Source organism: Mobula hypostoma, chromosome 2 (genome assembly GCF_963921235.1).
Source record: "Mobula hypostoma chromosome 2, sMobHyp1.1, whole genome shotgun sequence".
Lineage (NCBI taxonomy): Eukaryota > Metazoa > Chordata > Chondrichthyes > Myliobatiformes > Myliobatidae > Mobula > Mobula hypostoma.
The window spans coordinates 249535862-249555144 of NC_086098.1; the positions used below are offsets into that span (position 1 = coordinate 249535862).

The 19283-nt window shown below is 48.8% G+C and overlaps 2 non-coding genes across 2 annotated transcripts; both read left to right on the plus strand.

The window, feature by feature from the left end:
- Window positions 1-496: 496 nt before the first annotated feature.
- Window positions 497-578, plus strand: trnal-uag (transfer RNA leucine (anticodon UAG)). Its single transcript has one exon. It is a non-coding gene; the product is annotated as a tRNA-Leu (tRNA).
- A 7785-nt stretch (window positions 579-8363) lies between these two features.
- trnal-caa (transfer RNA leucine (anticodon CAA)) lies at window positions 8364-8479 on the plus strand. Its single transcript has 2 exons — window positions 8364-8401; window positions 8445-8479. It is a non-coding gene; the product is annotated as a tRNA-Leu (tRNA).
- The last annotated feature ends 10804 nt before the right edge of the window (window positions 8480-19283 follow it).

Genomic DNA, 19283 nt, shown 5'->3' on the forward strand with positions numbered 1-19283 from the left:
GGCTTGTAACATGGACTGTTCCACAAAGCCAACAAAAAGGCAGGCATAGCTAGGACCCATACAGGTGCCCATGGCTACACCTTTAGTTTGGAGGAAGTGGGTGGAGCCAAAGGAGAAATTATTAAGAGTAAGAACCAATTCCGCTAGACGGAGGAGAGTGGTGGTAGAGGGGAACTGGTTAGGTCTGGAATCCAATAAGAAGCGGAGAGCTTTGAGACCTTCCTGGTGGGGGATGGAGGTATACAGGGACTGGACGTCCATGGTGAAAATAAGGCGGCGGGGGCCAGGGAATTTAAAATCATCGAAAAAATTCTGAACGTGAGAAGTGTCGGGAACATAGGTGGGAAGGAATTGAACGGGGGGGGGGATAAAACAGTGTCAGGGTATGCAGAAATGAGTTCAGTGGGGCAGGAGCAAGCTGAGACAATGAGACAAAACCTTTAAGGTTAATTTGCTCAACCAATGATTAACATTATGTAATAAATGCAAAAACTGTGGTAGTGTGGCCGAGCGGTCTAAGGCGCTGGATTTAGGCTCCAGTCTCCATGGAGGCGTGGGTTCGAATCCCACCACTGCCATCGGGTGAATAACAAATTCTCCCTTTCCCCTAGAATTTGTTAAAATGCACTGCTAAACGTTTTGCAGATCAAAATCTAAAAATCACAAGTGACCATGGGGAAAATCCTGTAATTGGTGTCAGGGCCAACGATATCACAACGAAGGTGTAGAACACTGCCGAGTTAGTGAAGGTTGTGAACGTGAAGTGATCATGACCATTACTCACAGGAACAAATTCTACTCAAAAACATTTAGCCTCCAGATGCATTCCAACTCGTATGTGTAATTCTGTGTTTCCGGTGCCTTGAAGGAAAGCGGGAAGTATCCGTTTTCGAGCGGAACGCTGTGTGAAATCGGCTGTTGTAGCGGTGTGCTACACACAGCGCTAGAATAACCACACGGAATCGGTGAGTTAGAGTTGCGATGAAAGAGATTTATTCAAACTTCGCGGCCTGCTTTAAAGCCTTCCCGTTCCCGCCCTCCCTGGGGCGGGATTGCTGTGGGGAATGTATATTCCCAGACCCTTTCTGCGCACGGGATTCTCCCCCGCTGGTGAAGATGGCCTGGCGCCCTTTTTGGGGCCGGCCCTCCGCCTGCGCGCGCTGTTGTGAGCCGGTTCGTGTGTGCCAGAAAGTGGGTCGCCACATAACCCCCCCCCCCCCAGAACCGGCGATACCTCCCCCAATGTCCACAGTCTGGATCGGCCTCTGTTTGGGAGGTCTGCCCCTGCGCCGCGGTGCCTGAGCCTGGACCGGCTGCGCCAAGTCCACATGGGCCGGTTTGAGTCGGTCCACCGTGAAAACCTCCTCCCTCTCCCCAATGTCCAGCACGAACGTGGACCCGTTGTTCCTGATCACCTTAAACGGCCCCTCGCAGGGCCGCTGTAGCGGTGCCCGGTGTCCGCTCCGTCGTACAAAAAGAAACTTACAGTTCTGCAAGTCTTTGGGTACGCAGGCCGGGCTATGTCCGTGCTGTGAAGTGGGTATGGGGGCCAGGTTACCGAGCCTCTCCCGTAGTCTGTCCAGGACTGCTGTGGGTTCTTCCTTTTACCCCCTTGGGGCTGGAATGAACTCTCCTGGGACTACCAGGGGTGCGCCGTACACCAACTCGGCCGACGAGGTGTGCAGATCCTCTTTGGGCGCCGTGCGGATTCCGAGCAGGACCCAGGGAAGTTCGTCCACCCAGTTAGGCCCCTCCAGGCGGGCCATGAGAGCCGATTTCAGGTGACGGTGGAAGCGCTCCACTAGTCCGTTCGACTGTGGGTGGGAGGCAGTTGTGTGGTGTAGCTGCGATCCTAAAAGGTTGGCCATAGCCGACCACAGGCTGGAGGTGAACTGGGCGCCCCTGTCGGAGGTAATGTGGGCCGGTACCCCGAAGCGGGCTACCCAGGTTGCGATCAGTGCTCGGGCGCAGGATTCGGAGGTGGTGTCGGTGAGCGGGACTGCCTCTGGCCATCTGGTGAACCGGTCTAACATAGTTAGGAGGTGCCACGCTCCTCGTGACACTGGCAGGGGCCCCACGATATCCACATGGATGTGGTCGAACCTCCGGCGGGTGGGTTCGAACCGCTGCGGCGGAGCCTTGATGTGCAGCTGCACCTTGGCCGTTTGGCACTGCACGCACGTTTTGGCCCATTCATTGACCTGTTTACGAAGCCCATGCCACACGAACCTGCTGGAGACCAGCCGGACGGTTGTCCTGATGGCTAAGTTGTGAATGGACTCGAAAACCCGCCGGCGCCAGGCTGCTGGGGCGACGGGGCAGCGTTGGCCGGTAGCTACGTCACATAGTAGGGTCCTCTCACCTGGGCCTATGGGGAGGTCTTGGAGCTGCAAACCGGAGACTGCAGTCCTGTAACTGGGGATCTCAGCGTCTGTCTGCTGTGCCTCTGCCAGTGCTGCATAGTCCACCCCCTGGGACAGGGCCTGTATGGTAGGTCTGGAAAGTGCATCCGCCACGACGTTGTCCTTTCCAGAGTCATGCCGGATGTCCGTCGTGTACTCGGAGATGTAGGACAGATGTCGCTGCTGGCGGGACGACCAGGGGTCGGACACCTTCATGAACGCAAAGGTAAGCGGTTTGTGGTCTGTGAACGCGGTGAAGGGTCTACCTTCTAAGAAGTACCTGAAATGCCGGATTGCCAGGTATAGTGCCAATAGCTCCCGGTCGAAAGCACTGTATATGAGTTCAGGTGGTCGTAGGTGTTTGCTGAAGAACGCCGGGGGTTGCCAGCGACCCTCGATGAGTTGTTCCAGCACTCCACCGACTGCTGTGTTGGATGCGTCCACCGTGAGGGCAGTAGGAACGTCCGTTCTGGGGTGCACTAGCATCGCGGCGTTTGCCAAGGCTTCTTTGGTTTTAACGAAAGCGGTTGCGGCCTCTTCGTCCCAGGTAATGTCCTTGCCCTTACCCAACATTAGAGTGAAGAGGGGGCGCATGGTTCGGGCTGCTGAGGGGAGGAAACGGTGGTAGAAATTCACCATACCCACGAATTCCTGCGGGCCTTTGATTGTGTTGGGTCGGGGGAAGTTGCGGACCGCGTCTACCTTGGCGGGCAAAGGGGTTGCCCCGTCTTTAGTAATCCTGTGGCCCAGGAAGTCGATGGTGTCGAGTCCGAACTGGCATTTGGCTGGATTGATTGTAAGGCCGAATTCGCTCAGGCGGGAGTAGAGCTGGCGGAGGTGGGACAGATGCTCCTGCCGACTACTGCTTGCTATGAGGATGTCGTCCAAATAGATGAATGCAAAGTCTAGGTCGTGTCCCATCGCGTCCATTAGCCGCTGGAAAGTCTGTGCGGCATTCTTTAGACCAAACGGCATTCGGAGCAATTCGAAAAGTCCGAACGGGGTGATAAGTGCTGTTTTGGGGATGTCGTCCGGATGTACCGGGATTTGATGGTATCCCCGGACGAGGTCTACCTTGGAAAAGATCCTTGCGCCGTGTAGTTTGCTGTGAAGTCTTGAATGTGCGGCACAGGGTAGCGGTCTGGCGTTGTAGCCTCGTTCAGTCTGCGGTAGTCATCGCATGGTCTCCAGCCGCCCGTTGCCTTGGGCACCATGTGCAGTGGGGAGGCCCATGGGCTGTCGGACCGTCGTATGATCCCCAATTCCTTCGCCAGTCGGAGCTTGTCCGGGGGAAGCCTTCGAGCACGGGCGTGGAGGGGTGGTCCCAGGGTCGGGATGTGGAGCTGTACTCCGTGTCTGGGCATGGCTGCCGTGAAATCCGGTGTCAGTACTGATGGGAAATCCGCCTGGACCCTGGTGAATTCGTCGTCGGACAGCGTGATGGAGCCCAGGTGTGGGGCTGGCAACTGTGCTTCACCCAGGGAGAACGTTTGAAAAGTCTTGGCGTGGACTAATCGCTTCCCTTGCAGGTCGACCAGCAGGCTGTGGGCTCGTAGAAAATCTGCCCCCAGGAGTGGTTGGACCACGGCGGCCAGTGTGAAGTCCCACGTGAACCGGCTGGAGCTGAACTGTAGCCGTACCGTGCGGGTGCCGTAGGTTCGTATTGTGCTGCCATTTGCGGCCCTCAGGGTGGGTCCCGGTTCTCTGTTGCGGGTGTCATAACTCGTTGGAGGTAAGACGCTGATCTCCGCTCCGGTGTCGACCAAAAAGCGGCGTCCCGACTGCTTGTCCCAGACGTACAGGAGGCTGTCCTGATGGCCAGCCGCCGTAGCCATCAGCGGCGGCTGGCCCTGGCGTTTCCCGGGAATTTGCAGGGTGGTCTGCAGCGGCGGGCCTCTGTGCCCCACCGCTGGTGGTAGAAACACCATTGTTCGTTGGGCTCCTCACTCCCGTCGCCGGGTTTTGTAGGCTCTGCTGCCGGGCCTGGTCCGGTCTGTCGTTGGGCACGCGGCTTGGTGATCTGTGCGACGGATGCCCCTCTCTCTTTCCTGGCATTCCACAGCACATCTGCTCGGGCCCCCACCTCCCGGGGGTTGCTGAAATCTGCATCGGACAGCAGCAGGCATATGTCCTCGGGCAGTTGCTCTAGGAACGCCTGCACAAACAGGGTTTGTGTCCTTCAGCCAGGGCCAGCATCTCGTTCATTAATGCTGACGGCGGCCTGTCTCCCAAACCATCCAGGTGCATTAAGCGGCGTGCTCGTTCACGCCGTGAGTCCGAAAGTCCTTATGAGCAGGGCTTTGAATGCTGTGTATTTGCCGTCCTCCGGGGGCGACTGTATAAACTCCTGAACTTGTACAGCTGTCTCCTGGTCGAGTGAGCTCAGCACGTAGTAGTAGCGAGTGGACTCCGAGGTTATCTGCCGAATGTGGAATTGTGCTTCTGCTTGTTCGAACCATAAATGGAGTCGCAGCGTCCAGAAGCTTGGCAGTTTTAACGAAACTGCGTGAACAGATGCAGCGTCGGTCATCTCTGGTCCAAATATCGTTTGGGCCGTCGGGGTCACCAATTGTAGCGATGTGCTACACACAGCGCTAGAATAACCACACGGAGTCGGTGAGTTAGAGTTGCGATGAAAAGAGATTTATTGAAACTTCGCGGCCTGCTTTAAAGCCTTCCCATTCCCGCCCTCCCTGGGGCGGGATTGCTGTGGGGAATGTATATTCCCAGACCCTTTCTGCGCACGGGATTCTCCCCCGCTGGTGAAGATGGCCTGGCGCCCTTTTTGGGGCCGGCCCTCTGCCTGCGCGCGCGGTTGTGAACCGGTTCGTGTGTGCCAGAAAGTGGGTCGCCACACTGTCATCAGGGGCAGGGTAAAATGCAGGGCACGCCCGCATTTTCGAACGATTACTACCCCAAACCAACACCACGCTGCAAAAGGCAAGAAAAGGACAAAAACGTGATCCGATAGCTCACCACGTCATCTATCTGAACGGATTTCTCTGGTTCTCTCTCCGCAGAGGCTGTTCCATCTTCTGTGGTTTCATTGGCTTTTTTTTCTTCATTTCTTTTTTTGTGGCAGTTTTGTTTTATGATTACAAATGAGTGGTGGAGATGCTTACATGAATTCCTCCCGAATTACAGCAGTTCGTCACATATGTTAACGGCTCTGCTGAGCTGAACGCAAGACCTGCTGTTTACCGAGTAACACGCACAAAATGCTGGAGGAACTCAGCAGGCCAGGCAGCATCTGTGGGAAAGAGTAAATAGTCGACGTTTCGGGCCGAAGCCCTGTGATTTCCAGTACCTGCAGAATTTCTCCTGTTAGTGATGCTCCTGCTGTTTACTAGATAGGCGCGTCGACCAGTTTAGCGACGAGCATTCATACAGCTGAAGTAATGAGGACTAAATTGCTCTATTGTATATCGTCCGCTGGTGAGGGAACTGACCCAAATTCAGCTTCAGTGTTACGACTACTTCCAAACATTGTAACACCATATCCAGGAACGGTTTCGGCCGCAACGATAATTCCGCCTGTTATTGAGGGATTCGGTGACCGCTTCTCTCAGTCCCCTTCCCATTCTCTCACTATCACACTCCGCTTTTTATGTTTGATCTCTCCATTGCTTAAGAATATGTACTAATCAGTGAAATAAAATGGACAAACATCAACCGATGGTGGTTTTCAAAGTTTCACGTAGAAAGGTCCTTGAAACGTCGACGGTACCTCTTCCAATAGATGCTGCCTGGCCTGATACTTTCACCAGCAACTTTTATGTGGGTTGCTTGAAATTCCAGCATCTGCAGATTTCCTCGTGTTTGCGACCTCCAGATCTGAAGCGGATTCTGGATACAGGCCTCAGCCCTGTTGAAGGGTCTCGACCCGAAACGTTTAACGTCTGTTTACTCCTTTCCATAGATGCTGCCTGACCTGCTGAGTTCCCACAACATTTTGTATGTGATATATACAAAGCGTGCAGCACAAGCGTGTAACTATTTTTCCTCGACCGCTCCTCTCTCACTTCTAGAAACATTTCAGTTACCCTCAGTCATGACCCCTACCAACCCTACATGGTTCATTAAGTACCAACCCTATTTCTCGATTCTAAAGAGTCAGGTTTGATCGCCTTCACTGTTCGTTAGAGAAAACACACTCACCCAGGTCGGTTCCACTTGCATGGAAAGCTGGTCCGTGCCTTCCGAGTCGCTTCCAATGCTACTGTATCCTTCACGGAAAGGTGGACATCTGTACAAATTACTTTAGGGCGGGCTGGAAAACCTAAAAAATTACAGTAAAATGATTCTCCACTTCTTATCTCTAGCTTCGGGCAATAAATAGTGCAATTAATGAATTATTGAGGGACAAGAACAGAACGTCTGGGCACTTCAGGAGCGAAGCTTTTCAGCCTGAAAATGAATCGGTTATCTCTTCATTTTTGATTTTCAGTGTGATAACCACTCTTCAAACAGCGTATATACAGGTCCCTCATAATATTATCTCCTACATTTTGCAGCTTCCTTTGTGTGGTATCTTACCATGCATATAAAGGCAGCTACGTGCTCACTTCTCTCAACTTCTATTAATTCCTCAAAAAAAAAAGTTCCTTTGCAACAACTAGCGGCTTTGGCTCGTTTTCCATAAACTTCTATAAACTCTATACCGGGTCATTCCCACTTTGGTTACTTGCCCAGCGGTCTCGCAAAACAGCAAAATCAGGCACATGGCATGCTTGCATTCATTGTTTGGAGCATGGAGTACAAGTGCCAGCAAGTCATTCCGCAAGTCTGTGTCTTTATTGATGCTTTGCTGCACGCTTGAGTGCTCGGTGGCGGGCGCCGATGCGTTTCTGCTGCTGTGCGAGCAGGAGTGTCGTTGCCTTGCTGCTACTTGTGCGTGGGAGGGGGAGCTGGGGGGATGTGGGAGCTGGGGGGGGGGTGTTGGGTTCAAACATTTAACTGCCATTCATTCTTTGCGGCTCTCCTCTGCTTTAATGGATGTTTGCGAAGAAAAAGAATTTCGGGATGTATATTGTATGCATTTCTCTGACATTAAACATACCTATTGAACAAAACCTTAGTTCCACCACACTTGGACTACTGCGTGCAGCTCAAGGAAGAAAGTGAAGGCTCCGGAGAAAATGCAGAAGAGAATTACAAGGATAAACACAGGGGATGTTGCAGACGGTGGAAACACAGAGTAACACGGGCAAAATGCTGGAGGAACTCAGCCAGCCAGGCATCATCTATGCAAAGAAATAAACAATCGGGCTAACACCCTTCATCTGGATTAGCGAACTGCGCTGTGAAGCTCGGTTTCCGTTTGACATTTGGTTGCAAACATGGAATCATTCGGTGTTTGTCGGTGCTTTACAGGAACTATGTTCTTCGGAAGGAAAACTTTGAGCGAACTGCTCCACTGTCTCCACAGCCGCGAATTTTGAACCCTCGGGGCTTCGATACTTGTTCTTGATAGCTTGTCAACGCTTAGAACCTCTCGTTTTCCCAAAACCTTATCGTCCCCAATCGGGTCTGTTGGAAGTGCGAACTGACAGTGGGAACCGTCAACCATCACGAAGACTGATGTACGTTACTGGCTTAAATCATATGCCGCTTGCTTCTGTACAACGATGGACAAAGAAAATAAGTAATTTGAGCGAAAGTTTTTGTTACAAACATGATAGGTTTCGGATCGTCTGTAACACACACGTCGTGACACGTCCGATCAAACGGACATATATCTCTATACGCATTTTGAAATTGGACCTTCTCCCTATAATTTCTCTGCATTCAGAGTTTTACACGCTGCTAACAGAGGGTCTCGCGGTTCGGTTCACTTTGTGACCGCTATGTACATATGCGCATTTTGGTTTCATCCTCTAAACTGCTTGCATGAAAACAATCTTTTACTCTGCTTGCGAAGAAAACTACTTGTTCGGCTTGTTAAGTGGCCTCTGCAAGCTCGTCAGGGTGGTCGAGTGGTCTAAGGCGCCAGACTCAAGGAGTGAAAGTCCTTCCGTAGAAACGCGGGTGTTCTGGTCCCCGATCTGGGGGCGTGGGTTCGAATCCCATTCCTGACATATGCTGACTTTTATTTTGTATATTTTAGGATCAATTTATTCCTGGTAACAGGACCTGAACTGTATGAGTAAAGGGGCGGTGACAATGTTCTCACAGTGAATCGCAGTGTATCAGACAGAGTGCGGGATTCGACGAGTGGCTTGGTGAGAGGTGTCCATCTCATCCTCCTGATCACTGGTTGGATAGATTGACATTTGTGTCTTTTTGCCAGTTTCTTGATGAATATATTCTTTTTTTTTTGCTCGAAGTAAGCGTGCAAGGAAGTTCGGACGACATTTTACGTCGACGAACTGAATTATTGCAACACGCACAAAGTGCTGGAGGAACTCAGCAGGCCAGGCAGCACCTATGGGAGAAAGTACAATCGACGTTTCTGGCCGAAACCCTCCGGCTGTCTGGGTGAACATGGTCTGCCGGTACGTACGGTTTGACCTTTCAGTATTATGACGTCTGCTTGGCCCGGACCTGAACTTCTTGTTTTAGCTACTTCCACAAATGATTGATTTACTGAATCATTGAAAATGCATTCATTTTCTTTAGAAGCAGTCCACTGACTCAACCATCGCAGGGCTCCGTCCTGGAGAATTCCACAGAACGCTGACGGTGCGCGCAGGTCTTCCCACTAACGTCAGTCTGAACCGATTATCCTTGTAAACAATATTTCCGCGACCGCTCCTCCCCCACGAGTAGAAACAAATCCGTATGCCCTGAATCATGGCCCCTTACAACCCCACACGGTTAAAAATTTCCACCCCTCCATATTCCAGAGTCCGATTTGATCGTAATAGCCCACATACTCACCGAGATAGACCTTGCTTTCCGAGTCGCCTCCAGTGCCACGGTGTCCTTCACCTAATAGGTGGTGGAGGGGGTGGGGGGCGTGGGGGTGTGGTTGGGGAGAACTGTTCAATGTGTTACGGAGCAGTCCAGAAAAGCCGTGGAAATGCAAGTAAACAATTCTCTATTCCTAATATCCAGTTCCGTCTGGTAAACAGCATAGTTACTTAAATATCAGGGGCAAGAAGCCGGGACACTTCAGGGAATAAAATATCCAACTTGAAAGGGACTCCGTTTCCTTTTGATTGGCTGTTTTCAGTGTGATAAGCAGTCTTCGAACAGCAGCAACACAGGTCCCTGAACAACCTGGTCCATTATACTGTATTGTGCATCTCCCTTTGTGTGGCACATTGACATATATCTGATGGACATGCAAATAGAAGACAGATACAGACCTCCTACTCGAAAATTCTTTTTGCTCGTCAAAAAATAAACCCAATATAAATCTTGACGTTTCCTTGGCTAAAACAGGTGGCCTCGGTTTGACTTCAATAAACGTCTAGAAATCGATTACTCAAGGTCATTCCCACTTTGATTACGCAGCCATCAGCAGATCAGGCACATGGCATGCTTGCATTCATTGTTCGGAGCGTGGAGTATGTGTCAGCAAGTCATGATGCAGTTTTACAAAACCGCAGTTGGACCGGATTTGGATTACAGCATACAGTTCTGGTAGTTCTATTCCAGAAACAATGTGGTAACTCTTAAAGAGGGTGCAGACGAGGATCACAGGGATAAACGCAAAAGATGTGGCAGATGGGCGAATGCTTTCTACGACGTGGTGTGAAAATTAAGTGCAAAGACAAAGTGAGGAAAAAATATTTTGAGCTAAACACCGTATTATAGACGTGACAGATTTCGGATCACATCAGTAGACACACGTCTGTCCCACGGGCATGTCTGGATGCGCAAAGTGCTTCATCTGCAGTTTGAGCTGGGCATTTTCCCTGACATTGTTTTGCATTCGGAGTGTTAAGCACTCTTAACAGGAGCTCGCCGTTCAGGTATCTCCACGATCGATTTCTGCACGTGAATGTTTCGGTTCTATCCTCCAAACTTTTCTCAAAGAAAACCATTTGTTTTCAATATTAAGACCAGTGAGCCTTACGTCTGTGGTGGGAAAGCTGTTGGAAAAGATTCTTAGATAAAGGATCTATAGGCATTTACAGAATCATGGTCTGATCAGGGACAGTCAGCTTGGCTTTGTGAAGGGCAGATCGTGTCTAACAAGCCTGATAGAGTTCTTTGAGGAGGTGACCAGGCATATAGATGAGGGTAGTGCAGCGGATGTGATCTATATGGATTTTAGTAAGGCATTTGACAAGGTTCCACACGGTAGGCTTATTCAGAAAGTCAGAAGGCATGGGATCCAGGGAAGTTTGGCCAGGTGGATTTAGAATTTGGAGGGAGTACATTCAGATTGGAGGATTGTGACTAGTCGTGTCCCACAAGGATCTGTTCTGGGACCTCTACTTTTCGTGAGTTTTATTAACGACCTGGATGTGGGGGTAGAAGGGTGGGTTGGCAAGTTTACAGACGACACAAAGGTTTTTAGTGTTGTAGATAGTGTAGAGGATTCTCAAAGATTGCAGAGAGACATTGATAGGATGCAGAAGTGGGCTGAGAAGTGGCAGATGGAGTTCAACCCGGAGAAGTGTGAGGTGGTACACTTTGGAAGGACAAACTCCAAGGCAGAGTACAAAATAAATGGCAGGATACTTGGTAGTGTGGAGGAGTAGAGGGATCTCGGGGTACATGTCCACAGATCCCTGAAAGTTGCCTCTCAGGTGGATAGGGTAGCTAAGAAAGTTTATGGGATGTTAGCTTTCATAAGTCGAGGGATGGAGTTTAAGAGTCGCGATGCAGCTCTATAAAAGTCTTGTTAGGCCACACTTGGAGTATTGTGTCCAGTTCTCGTCGCCTCACTATAGGAAGGATGTGGAAGCATTGGAAAGGGTACAGAGGAGATTTACCAGAATGCTGCCTGGTTTAGAGAGTATGCAGTATGATCAGAGATTAAAGGAGCTAGGGCTTTACCCTTTGGAGAGAAAGAGGATGAGAGGAGACATGATAGAGGTGTAGAAGATAATAAGAGGAATAGATAAAGTGAATAGCCAGCGCCTCTTCCCCAGGGCACCACTGCTCAATACAAGAGGACATGGCTTTCAGGTAAGGGGTGGGAAGTTCAAGGGGGATATTAGAGGAAGGTTTTTTACTCAGAGAGTGGTTGGTGTGTGGAATGCACTGCCTGAGTCAGTGGTGGAGGCAGATACGCTAGTGAAGTTTAAGAGACTACCAGACAGGTATATGGAGGAATTTAAGGTGGGGGCTTATATGGGAGGCAGGGTTTGAGGGAGGACACAACATTATGGGCCGAAGGGCCTGTACTGTGCTGTACTATTCTATGTTCTATGTTCTACATGTGCCAGGGAAACTGAAGCTGATAATGATTCCAATGCTGATGCTGGCACGCATCTGCATGTGTAGTCTATTTATTTAATCTGTCTGGTCCCTGAACATCTAGACATCACCCCTGAACGTTGCCCTGCATTGGGAGTTGTAAGCACTGCCAACGGGAACTTGCGGTTCAAGAGTCTTTGTGATCATTCTGTGCACTTGGACATTTCGATTCGATCTTCTAATTTCTTTTGTCAGATTGATATTTTATTCTGTTTTCAAGCAAAACAGTTTATTCCGGTGTCTGTCCGGGTGGCCGAGTTGTCTAAGGCGCCAGACTGAAGGTATTAACTTCCTTCCGTAGCAGCGCGGGTCTGGCGGCGTGGGTCCGAATCCACCCCCAACCCCACAACCCCCGACAACGTCCGAATTTTATATTTGTGGATGTGATTTTTCTGTCGCGGTCAATTCATTCCCGTTAACAGGACCTGAGTAGGTTAAACAGGTGGTGTTTCCACAGCAGATCGCAACTCAGCGGATGATGAGGAGGAAGTTCCACATCTTCTCAACCTTGGCCTTTGCTTGGACATCCGTTCTTTTTCGCTAGGTTGTTAGTTTACTTTCTTGGTTTGCGGAAAACAAACGAGCTAATTCGGACGACATTTGACGTTGCCATTCTAAATTATAATCCGCGGGGAACCGAATCCCGGTACTTCTAACGCCGTGCTGTACAAGAGAATTCCAAGACCCGCCTTCTGGTCTGGGTGACCATGGTCTTCAGTTTGGCCGATCAATGTAATGACGTCTGATTTGCTCAGACATCAGTTTATTTCTTTGGAGGTCCAGAAATGGTTGAATTACCGGACGTTTGAAAAATGTATTCACGTCCTCCAGAAATAGCCCGGGGACCGAATCATTACAGCGCTCCGTCATGGGAAATCCTGAGAATGCCAACAGTGCGTGGTGACTTAAAACGAACCTCAGTTTTAACTGATCAGCCTTGTAACTATTTTTCCTCGACCGCTCCTCTCTCACTTCTGGAAACATTTCATAGAAACATAGAAAAATAGAAAATAGGTGCAGGAGTAGGCTATTCGGCCCTTCGAGCCTGCACCGCCATTCAGAATGATCATGGCTGATCATTCAACTCCGAACCCTGGACCACCCTTCCGTCCATACCCCCGATCCCTTTAGCCACAAGAGCCATATCTAACTCCCTCTTAAATACAGCCAATGAACTGGCCTCAACTGTTTCCTGTGGCAGAGAATTCCACAGATTCACCACTCTCTGTGTGAAGAAGTTTTTCCTAATCTCGGTCCTAAAAGGCTTCCCTTTTATCCTCAAACTGTGACCCCTCGTTCTGGACTTCCACAGCATCGGGAACAATCTTCCTGCATCTAGCCTGTCCAATCCCTTTAGGATTTTATACGTTTCAATAAGATCCCCCCTAAATCTTCTAAATTCCAACGAGTATAAGCCTAGTCGATCCAGTCTTTCATCATATGAATGTCCTGCCATCCCAGGAATCAATCTGGTGAACCTTCTTTGTACTCCCTCTATGGCAAGGATGTTTTTCCTCAGATTAGGGGACCAAAACTGCACACAATACTCCAGGTGTGGTCTCACCAAGGCCTTTTTCAGTTACCCTCAGTCATGACCCCTACGAACCCTACATGGTTCATTAAGTACCACCCCTATTTCTCGATTCTAAAGAGTCAGGTTTGATCGCCTTCACTGTTCGTTAGAGAAAACACACTCACCCAGGTCGGTTCCACTTGCATGGAAAGCTGGTCCGTGCCTTCCTAGTCGCTTCCAATGCTACTGTATCCTTCACGGAAAGGTGGACATCTGTACAAATTACTTTAGGGCGGGCTGGAAAACCTAAAAAATTACAGTAAAATGATTCTCCACTTCTTATCTCCAGCTCCGGGCAATAAATAGTGCAATTAATGAATTATTGAGGGACAAGAACAGAGCGTCTGGGCACTTCAAGAGCGAAGCTTTTCAGCCTGAAAATGATTCGGTTATCTCTTCATTTTTGATTTTCAGTGTGATAACCACTCTTCAAACAGCGTATATACAGGTCCCTCATAATATTATCTCCTACGTTTTGCAGCTTCCTTTGTGTGGCATCTTACCATGCATATAAAGGCAGCTACGTGCTCACATCTCTCAACTTCTATTAGTTCCTCAAAAAAAAGTTCCTTTGCAACAACGAGCGGCGTTGGCTCGTTTTCCATAAACTTCTATAAACTCTATACCGGGTCATTCCCACTTTAGTTACTCGCCCAGCGGTTGCTGTCTAAGTTGCATGCAATGTCTCCTATCCATTACATAATATACTGGTTGGGCACAGGAGTACATTCAGCCAGACACTCAGTCCACCGAGATGCAGCACTGAGCGTCATAGGAAGTCATTCCTGCCTGTGGCCATCAAACTTTACAACTCCTCCCTTGGAGGGTCAGACACCCTGAGCCAATAGGCTGGCCCTGGACTTATTTCATAATTTACTGGCATAATTTACATATTACTATTTAACTATTTCTGGTTCTATTACTATTCATTGATGGAGCAACTGTAACGAAAACCAATTTCCCCCGGGATCAATAAAGTATGACAATGACTGACACGGACAAAATGCTGGAGGAACTCAGCAAGCCAGACATCATCTATGCAAAGGAATAAACAACCGATAGTTCGAGCTAACACCCTTCCTCTGGATTAGCGAACTGCGCTGTGAAGCTCGGTTTCCGTTTGACATTTGGTTGCAAACATGGAATCATTCGGGGTTTGTCGGTGCTTTGCAGGAAATATGTTCTTCGGAAGGAAAACTTCGAGTGAACTGCTCCACTGTCTCCGCAGCCGCGAATTTTGAACCCTCGGGGCTTCGATACTTGTTCTTGACAGCTTGTCGACGTTTAGAACCTCTCGTTTTTCCAAAACCTTATCGTCCCCAATAGGGTCTGCTGGAAGTGCGATCTTACAGTGGGAACCGTCCATCATCACGAAGACTGATGTACGTTACTGGCTCAAATCATATAGAACATAGAACATAGAATAGCATAGCACAGTACAGGCCTTTCGGCCCACAATGTTGTGCCGACCCTCAAACACTGCCTCCCATATAAGCCCCCACCTTAAATTCCTCCATATACCTGTCTAGTAGTCTCTTAAACATCACTAGTGCATCTGCCTCCCCCACTGAATCAGGCAGTGCATTCCACGCACCAACCACTCTCTGAGTAAAAAACCTTCCTCTAATATCCCCCTTGAACTTCCCACCCCTTACCTTAAAGCCATGTCCTCTTGTATTGAGCAGTGGTGCCCTGGGGAAGAGGCGCTGGCTATCCACTCTATATATTCCTCTTATTGTCTTGTACACCTCTATCATGTCTCCTCTCATCCTCCTTCTCTCCAAAGAGTAAAGCCCTAGCTCCCTTAATCTCTGATCATAATGCATACTTTCTAAACCAGGCAGCATCCTGGTAAATCTCCTCTGTACCCTTTCCAATGCTTCTACATCCTTCCTATAGTGAGGTGACCAGAACTGGACACAGTACTCCAAGTGTGGACTAACCAGAGTTTTATAGAGCTGCATCATTACATCGCGACTCTTAAACTCTATCCCTCGACTTATGAAAGCTAACACCCCACAAGCTTTCTTAACTACCCTATTCACCTGTGAGGAAGCTTTCAGGGATCTGTGGACATGTACCCCGAGATCTCTCTGCTCCTCCACACTACCAAGTATCCTGCCATTTACTTTGTACTCTGCCTTGGAGTTTGTCCTTCCAAAGTGTACCACCTCACACTTCTCTGGGTTGAACTCCATCTGCCACTTCTCAGCCCACTTCTGCATCCTATCGATGTCTCTCTGCAATCTTTGAGAATCCTCTACACTATCTACAACACTAAAAACATTTGTGTCGTCTGCAAACTTGCCAACCCACCCTTCTATCCCCACATCCAGGTCGTTAATAAAAATCACGAAAAGCAGAGGTCCCAGAACAGATCCTTGTGGGGCACCACTAGTCACAATCCTGAAATCTGAATGTACTCCCTCCACCACCACCCTCTGCCTTCTGCAGGCAAACCAATTCTGAATCTACCTGGCCAAACTTCCCTGGATCCCATGCCTTCCAACTTTCTGAGTAAGCCTACAGTGTGGATCCTTGTCAAATGCCTTACTAAAATCCATATAGATCACATCCACTGCACTACCCTCATCTATATGCCTGGTTACCTCCTCAAAGAACTCTATCAGGCTTGTTAGACACGATCTGCCCTTCACAAAGCCATGCTGACTGTCCCTGATCAGAGTATGATTCTCTAATTGCCTATAGATCCTATCTCTAAGAATCTTTTCCAGCAGCTTTCCCACCACAGACGTAAGGCTCACTGGTCTATAATTACCCGGACTATCCCTACTACCTGTTTTGAACATGGGGACAACATTCGCCTCCCTCCAATCCTCCGGTACCATTCCCGTGGACAACGAGGACATAAAGATCCTAGCCATAGGCTCAGCAATCTCTTCTCTCGCCTCGTGGAGCAGCCTGGGGAATATTCCGTCAGGCCCCGGGGATTTATCTGTCCTAATGTATTTTAACAACTGCAACACCTTCTCTCCCTTAATATCAACATGCTCCAAAACATCAACCTCACTCATATTGTCCTCACCATCATCAAGTTCCCTCTCATTGGTGAATACCGAAGAGAAGTATTCATTGAGGACCTCGCTCACTTCCACAGCCTCCAGGCATATCTTCCCACCTTTATCTATAATCGGTCCTACCTTCACTCCTGTCATCCTTTTTTTCTTCACATAATTGAAGAATGCCTTGAGGTTTTCCTTTACCCTACTTGCCAAGGCCTTCTCATGCCCCCTTCTTGCTCTTCTCAGCCCCTTCTTAAGCTCCTTTCTTGCTTCCCTATATTCCTCAATAGACCCATCTGATCCTTGCTTCCTAAACCTCATGTATGCTGCCTTCTTCCTCCTGACTAGATTTTCCACCTCACTTGTCACCCATGGTTCCTTCACCCTACCATTCTTTATCTTCCTCAGCGGGACAAATTTATCCTTAACATCCCGCAAGAGATCTCTAAACATCTACCACATGTCCATAGTACATTTCCCTGCAAAAGAATCATCCCAATTCACACCCGCAAGTTCTAGCCTTATAGCCTCATTATTTGCCTTTTCCCAATTAAAAACTTTCCTGCGCTCTCTGATTAGAAGCATAGAAACATAGAAAATAGGTGCAGGAGTAGGCCATTCGGCCCTTCGAGCCTGCACCGCCATTTATTATGATCATGGCTGATCATCCAACTCAGAACCCTGCAGCAGCCTTCCCTCCATACCCCCTGATCCCCGTAGCCACAAGGGCCATATCTAACTCCCTCTTAAATATAGCCAATGAACTGGCCTCAACTGTTTCCTGTGGCAGAGAATTCCACAGATTCACCACTCTCTGAGTGAAGCAGTTTTTCCTAATCTCAGTCCTAAAAGGCTTCCCCTTTATCCTCAAACTGTGACCCCTCGTTCTGGACTTTCCCAACATCGGGAACAATCTTCCTGCATCTAGTCTGTCCAATCCCTTTAGGATTTTATACGTTTCAATCAGATCCCCCCTCAATCTTCTAAATTCCAACGAGTACAAGCCTAGTTCATCCAGTCTTTCTTGATATGAAAGTCCTGCCATCTCAGGAATCAATCTGGTGAACCTTCTTTGTACTCCCTCTATGGCAAGGATGTTTTTCCTCAGATTAGTGGACCAAAACTGCACACAATACTCCAGGTGTGGTCTCACCAAGGACTTGTACAACTGCAGTAGTACCTCCCTGCTCCTGTACTCGAATCCTCTCGCTATTAATGCCAGCATACAATTCGCCTTTTTCACCGCCTGCTGTACCTGCATGTTTTCACCGCCTGCTGTACCTGCATGCCCACTTTCAATGACTGGTGTATAATGACACCCAGGTCTCGTTGCACCTCCCCTTTTCCTAATCGGCCACCATTCAGATAATAATCTGTTTTCCTATTTTTGCCACCAAAGTGGATAACTTCACATTTATCCACATTAAATTGCATCTGCCATGAATTTGCCCACTCACCTAACCTATCCAAGTCACCCTGCATCCTCTTAGCATCCTCCTCACAGCAAACACTGCCGCCCAGCTTCATGTCATCCGCAAACTTGGAGATGCTGCATTTAATTCCCTCATCCAAGTCATTAATATATATTGTAAACAACTGGGGTCCCAGCACTGAGCCTTGCGGTACCCCACTAGTCACCGCCTGCCATTTTGAAAAGGTCCCGTTTATTCCCACTCTTTGCTTCCTGTCTGCTAACCAATTCTCCACCCACACCAATACCTTACCCCCAATACCGTGTGCTTTAAGTTTGCACACTAATCTCCTGTGTGGGACCTTGTCAAAAGCCTTTTGAAAATCCAAATATACCACATCCACTGGTTCTCCCCTATCCACTCTACTAGATGCATCCTCAAAAAATTCTATGAGATCCGTCTGACATGATTTTCCTTTCACAAATCCATGCTGACTTTGTCCGATGATTTCGCCGCTTTCCAAATGTGCTGTTATCACATCTTTGATAACTGACTCCAGCAGTTTCCCCACCACCGACGTTAGGCTAACCAGTCTATAATTTCCCGGTTTCTCTCTCCCTCCTTTTTTAAAAAGTGGGGTTACATTAGCCACCCTCCAATCCTCAGGAACTAGTCCAGAATCTAACGAGTTTTGAAAAATTATCACTAATGCATCCACTATTTCTTGGGCTACTTCCTTAAGCACTCTGGGATGCAGACCATCTGGCCCTGGGGATTTATCTGCCTTTAATCCCTTCAATTTACCTAACACCACTTCCCTACTAACATGTATTTCGCTCAGTTCCTCCATCTCACTGGACCCTCTGTCCCCTACTATTTCTGGAAGATTATTTATGTCCTCCTTAGTGAAGACAGAACCAAAGTAATTATTCAATTGGTCTGCCATGTCTTTGTTCCCCATAATCAAGGATTCTATCCTTTTCCATGATAATACTAAAGGCCAGGGAGCCGTGGTCACTGTCCCCCAGATGCTCACCCACTGAGAGATCTGTGACCTGACCCAGTTCATTGCCTAGTACTGGATCTAGTATGGCATTTCCCCTGGTTGACCTGTCCACATACGGTGACAGGAATCCGTCCTGGACACACTTAACAAACTCTGCCCCATCTAAACCCTTGGAACTAATCAGATGCCAATAAATATTAGGGAAGTTAAAGTCACCCATGATAAGAACCCTGTTATTTTTGCACCTTTCCAAAATCTGCCTCCCAATCTGCTCCTCTGTATCTCTGCTGCTACCAGGGGGCCTATAGAATACCCACAATAGAGTAACTGCTCCCTTCCTGTTCCTGACTTCCACCCATATTGACTCAAAAGAGGATCCTGCCACATTACCCATCATTTCTGTAGCTGTAATAGTATCCCTGACCAGTAATGCCACCGCTCCTCCCCTTTTCCCGCCCTCCCTATCCCTTTATAAGCCCTGAAATCCAGGAA